Below are 6000 nucleotides of genomic sequence, written 5' to 3'. Positions count from 1 at the left end.
GCCTGATTTTAAATTCCCTTTCTCCCATTTTCCGGCAAATCGCTCCATCTCACAGAGCTTTTCCAGTAACTAGGCATTGTTGGCACGGAGAGGCCAGGCCCATTATTATTGTATTTACTCTGGACCCCAGCTTCTCCTTCTCATCCAATAAATCCATTTGAGAGCAAGGGGTTTGATAGACACTTTAATAGAGCTCTCCTAACCTGACCGTGTTAATGATTTTTTGGGGGCTGGCTGTATGCCAGCTCGTGTAGCTCATTAGTTGTTTTGGTTGTTTTTTTCTTCTTTGTTATGAGATGCATCATCTTCTTCTTTCTCTCCCCGACTCCTGCACGGTGAAGGTCACAGCCCTGTGCTGCCCAGCTCCTGGAGACCAGACCCCAGCACTCAGCCCCTGCTCATGCGCTTTGCTGCCGAAAGGCCACGAAGACTCCCAATTACCTGGCAAACACCCCGAGCCCCTGTAGATGACAGGAATATCAGGACACTTTGCCTCTACAGTGCACACTGTTTATTTTACAAAGCACTGATTGACCTGATCTTAACTGGTGATGGAGAGGGAGAAGGGGAAGGGAAGGAGATCTCTTCTTCCTTGACAGTGCTGAGCTGGGCACTCCTGACATTGCTGGCTCAGCCAGAGTTTTCCAGCTGTGGTTTTTGGGGAACCAGCTGCTGGACTGTCTCCCTGCTGATGAGCCCTCTAAGAGCAGAGAGTGGTTTTTTTCCTCATCAGTAGGAAGAGCAGCTAAAATTTTCTGTTCAAATGATATCACACCTTCTCTCTTTCTACTCTATCCTACTGGGAGAGTCATGATGAAGGAAACCAATGACACGAGCTCAGGATGCTGTACAGGGACTCAAAGGAAATAAAAATTGATTTTGACAGGATAAAATGTTTTGACTTCCATGATGGAACAAGCAATTGTCCATGGATTTGCTGTGCTCCAGAAATGGAACTTCATGCTAAAAAAGAGATTTTATGGAGCTCAAGCTATTATCTGATGATGGAGAGCTCCCAAGCCAGCCCTCATTCTCCAGCTGGCTTCCTAGCAGAGCTGCTCTGATAGCGTAATATATCCTGGTCGTAAGTATTGAGATTCAGCCATCATCAGCCAGTATAACTACACATCTAAGTGAGCAGCGTATAGCTCCAAAGGCTTCTACCAAACCAATTAAAGGAGATGCTGGGAAAGCACTGGGATCCCAGGAAGAGTGTCCTCTGCAGTTAGAAACACCTTCTGAGGAGAAACTATAAGGTGCTTCTTTTGTCTTCTGTGCATGGGTCCATGTGTGCATTAGGCACCGTGGTGGCTCCCTGGTGAGACAGAGGGGACAAGAGAGCGGCCACACTCCCTTTCTGCGGGTGCACAAGGCCCAACTCAGTGAGTTACTGTGATATAGAAAGCTGTGAACAGATTCATTGACCAACAGGGATCTGCTTTTTGGTTGTTTGGGCTGAAAAGCCATGAATGTGAAAGCTAGTTTCACTAGCGGCTTATACCTTCAGCCCCACAAATGTTGTCAGGACCACTAAGCTTTCTCAATACTCAGGTATTTCTTTTGAAGATCAGATTCCTGCAGACGTGACCCTGGGTTTCCTGAAGCTATAATCTCCTCTCAGTGGCTTCTTGAAGAGGTGGAGTTTAAATTTTGGTAAATGCTTTCACTAATATTCCTTTTTTGGCCACCAAGGCCATGCTAGCACCGGCTATAAGCGCTCCGGTAACAGAGAGACTACAGCAATCCTAGGCAGCACCAACACGAGCCTTCAGTGAGGATGCAAACCAAGGTGTTCTGTGACATTTAGGAAACAATCCATCATTGCATTATATACACAGCATTTTTGTTTTCGTTTCCACAGTGCCTCTATATAGCTGTCACCTATGTGAAGCATGTGTAGCAGTTGGACCCACAGCACTCAGCACTGCCACACCGATACCTACTACAGGACTCACAGGGTAGTTCCTTTAATTGGAGGAAGGGAAAATCTCTGCTCCTGTACTGGAGCTTATTTCACCACTGAGTTACACTTACAGTTGCAGGTTTTGCTGGGAAACAAAAGCCTGTATGTCAAAACACAGGGAGAAAAGAAAATGCAGTCTTTCCAACCAGGAGTCTGACAGTCCAAGCACCAATTGAGATGATCAAGGACGGACTTTTGGGACTGGTTTAACGTCTGTGTCATTTTCAAGTGTGCAGTAAATTTTCCCCCAGTAGATAATCCACTTCAGATGCATGTCTCTCAGCATTCATCATTGCTGGGCTCCCCTCTTGCGTATTCCATGGGTAATTGCTGCACATACACTTTCTGCCGTTTACCTTTCCAAATCATATTCCTTATTCTAATTAAAGGAGCAGGGTTTTATTGTTAATGAGGGCCTTGTGCATGGAGAAGATCGTTTCACGGTGGTACGTCAAAGGATGACATCTGCCCTTCCCAACAGGTTTCCTGCACAGTGAAAGAAGGACGAGCATTTTAGGTAAAGGAATCACCCAGCTCTTGGGTTTCACCAAGCTCTCTGAATACATCATGGACTTGCAGCGTCCCTGAGAGAGGTTTGCAACTGTGACTGCATCCTTTCTGAACCCGCACCTGGTGCAAACCAACAGAACCACAAATGATACCAGGCTCTTCCAGCAGAAGAAAATGATAAACCCACTCAACAGTCCAACGCCGCCGCTTCATGTGTTTACAGCAGACATTTCTACCAAGGTTTTTAAGGTGATGTCTGGCTTTTGCCCTCTAGGAAAATGCCACTCTCAGACAATCCATTCTAATAGAGAGAATTTAATTCAGGACCTCTATCTGGATTTCCATTTCCTATTACAGTTGATCTGCTTTTGAGTTACCACCCCAACCACAGAGCAAATTCTGATTACGCAGTACCTACAGAGGCAGAGCCCTTTGGGTTTACACATTCAGATTTCCAAAGGAATTCGCAATACTAACACAATCCTACAGGCAGTTTTAAACATTCAGGGCATTCCTGCAATTTGGAGCAGAGCTGCCTGTCACCTGCAATAGCATCTCATGGGCGGTAGTGACGAGCCTCAGGCTGGGTCACATTCTGCCAGTTTTCCCAGAGTTTTGGAGGAATCTTGCTTTTTTTTGAGGCTCAGCTCTGTTTTACACTGAGGCTCACGGCAGAGTTTGGTCCATTCAAACATCTGTTGGCTAATTCCACCTTTTCTGCTCTTCAGGGTCACATCACTCTCTTGGGGATCAGCCGTGAGGCCTGGATCTGCTCCAGAGCACCTGTGGTATTTTGATAACTTCAAATATTGCTAACTTCTCATGTTTAAATATACAACTTACAGACAGGGGCAAAGTTTAACTCACTCTAATCAACTATAAAATGAACCCCGAGCTCAGAGTTACATTTTAAAAGAGGGTCTTTTTTATGCTGATCATTAACTGCAGCAGGGATATTCCTTCCTAGAGATTTGTTATTAATAACTGCTGAAACTACTGATTTCAATTAACTATGTTACATTTATATTGAAATACAGTTGGTGCCGCTCCGGGGAAATATAAAGACTGAAATGAGAGCTGGTGCCTCCTCTGTTAAAGAACTGCAAGAACAAACAGGACGTGCAGCACCCCTTTCCTTCTGCACAGCATGGATGCTGTACCCTTTTTCTCTCTCTTTTATTTTTTCTCCCCTTCCCCTTTTCCCCGCCTTCTCTCCTTCTTGCTGTTAAGAGCATCTCCCCTCCCTGCAGCCATCTGATTCTGCTCCCTGGAATGACAATGCCCCCGGGGGCTCGTCGCCCTCCCAGCCCACTGGCTCGGTGCCTTTTGGCTTTTGAGATATTGGTGTCGTCGCTTTCTGCCTCCGTGGCCTTTTTCTCATTCAGGCCACGTCGCCGCCGAGGGACATCCAGTGCTAAGCCACCAAAATGGGATTGCACAAACTCTGCACGTTAATTAGTTCAATGCATCTCTCTGCTAGGGAAGGAAGGAGGGAACTGTTGCTAATAGCAGACATTTTGAAGGAGGTTCTGCAGAGCTGTGGGGTCCAGAGGAAAGGAAATGGGGGGGAATGGCCCAGCTCTAGCGTTTTAAAACTAATTCCAGGCTTCAGAGCCTACAGATTTTATTATTGAGGGTCTCCTTGCCTCCTTCTCTTCTCTTCTCCTGCTCGGTACTTTGTGCTCCGCTTTGAGATCGGACCGCACGCTCCTCCCTCTCTTCTCATCACTCAGTCTTTAGCATTCAGCAAATCTTGAGTCAAACTCTTGCTTCCTACAAAAAAATCGGCACGGGCGCAATGTGGGCTGGACCATGCGGTAGTGTCATAGCAATGCAGAAGGCAAGAACTGTACAAATCGCCTGGCCTCCCCCAAAAGAGGTCCTGACAGCTGCGCTTGGCACTAGGTCCTGAGCTCTGGCTCACAGATGCCAGCCGAGGCGCCGGACAAGGGTTGGAGAATAGACACGTGGGTCTGTCTCTGTGCCATCCACCAAGCCCCAGAGCCGCCTGCTCAGCTTACCCAGGCAACGGGAGATACGTGTGTGTGTGCACTGGGTCCCACTGGCATTAAAGGACTCTGTAATTACTCTCAAAGGTCTCTATTATGCGCAAAACTGTCATTAACTCCCAGTGGTGTGATTGCCCTTTATTGATAATATAGAGCTCAGCAATCCACAGCCATGGCTTATTGTGCTTGCTCACAGCGGAAGGAAATAAACCTGCCATCCTTTCTCTCCCAGCTTGCTATTAAGGTGTAACAGGCACATGAAAGCTACGCCCACCCTGACCTGCATTTGCCCACAACTGAGAAATCACTCACATCTGCCTGAAATGACACCCACCAGCTCCACTTAACTCCTTGGGTACCTCTGAGCTACAGGTCCAGAAAGCAGAGCTGGGAGGGAACGGCTGTAGACCCCAAGGCCATGGACCACAACACTGCAACGCTTCCTGAAATACTTGTGGTGAAAGGGGGCATGGGGCTGTGGGGTGACCTTCCGTGGGATTCAGGAAAAACACTCGGCAGATTTGCACAGGCTGAAATTCAAAGCTCTGTGGACATATGCAATCTGGTATTCTCTTAACAGAAAATCATGAAAGTATTGCCTCCATAAATACTTCTCCTTGCCTTTCGGTGACAAGGAGGAGCGGCTCTAGGTGCGTTTTTCACCACCAGCCTTGGCCGTGCCTTGTGGCTGAGGGAGAGAAGGTGGAAAAAGGCAGAGGAGAGGCTGCTGAGACTCCAGTCCTTGCTGGAGCCGTGTCCATCAATCACAGGGTACATTAAAACCTGATCTGAACCCAGCTTGTGGCACATACTCCAATGCAGGGACCACAAAGCATAAAATAGAAATCAGGAGCAGAGGCCGCTGGGTTTTGTTGGAACATTATTGCTCCGTCTTGTTTCCAGTCACTGCATCTGTATAGCAACATCACTTCTATACCATGTAATTAGACACCTAATTTATTAAACAGCAACCACAGTAAGCAGAGAGCGGGAGATATACTTATCTTGTGACAGAGGAAATATGTTATGGGGGAGCGTATACTTTTCTGACTCAGCCTGCGCTGCTTCCCAACAGGGAGAGCGCTAGAGGGGAAATGTTTTCCTGGTGTAGACTTTGGACCAGCCCTCGGGAGAGCCAATTCTGCTTGTGCTGCCCTGCCACAGGTCTGCTGAGTGACCTCGGGCAAGATGCTCAGCCCTGCTGCCCCTCACTTGCCATGCCTAAAATGAAAACAATAATCCGGCCTTTCTCCCACACTTTGTTCTACTTTTCTTGTTAACTTCTCCAGGAAGAAGCTGTGCATCTTGTTCTGCTGCTGTCGGGCTCTGAGCACACCGTGTCCCCACGTCTCTCCGTGGTCCCCAATAATAAGCGTCTTTCCTTGCGGCAAGGTCAAAGCAGCCGATTTCGCAGACTGCCAGAAAAAGGTAGCGGATTCTCAGGTTTGCATCTTCCAAGGTGAGAGTCAGAGAAACAAAGCAAATGCCATCGTTCCAGGTCCTCGGGAAGAAATTGTG

General features: G+C 47.5%; 1 long non-coding RNA gene across 2 annotated transcripts in view; it reads right to left on the bottom strand.

The window, feature by feature from the left end:
* Positions 1-426: 426 nt before the first annotated feature.
* Positions 427-6000, bottom strand: part of LOC128917545 (uncharacterized) — a 77465-nt gene continuing 71891 nt past the window's right edge. For both annotated transcript variants that reach the window (XR_008469296.1, XR_008469297.1), the window contains exon 3: positions 427-2449. This is a non-coding gene — a long non-coding RNA (uncharacterized LOC128917545). The remainder of the gene's footprint in view (positions 2450-6000) is intronic.

The sequence above is a fragment of the Rissa tridactyla genome, chromosome 14 (genome assembly GCF_028500815.1).
Source record: "Rissa tridactyla isolate bRisTri1 chromosome 14, bRisTri1.patW.cur.20221130, whole genome shotgun sequence".
NCBI lineage: Eukaryota > Metazoa > Chordata > Aves > Charadriiformes > Laridae > Rissa > Rissa tridactyla.
Note: the sequence above shows the minus strand (reverse complement) of the source record. Positions and strands in the feature narration are given on the sequence as shown.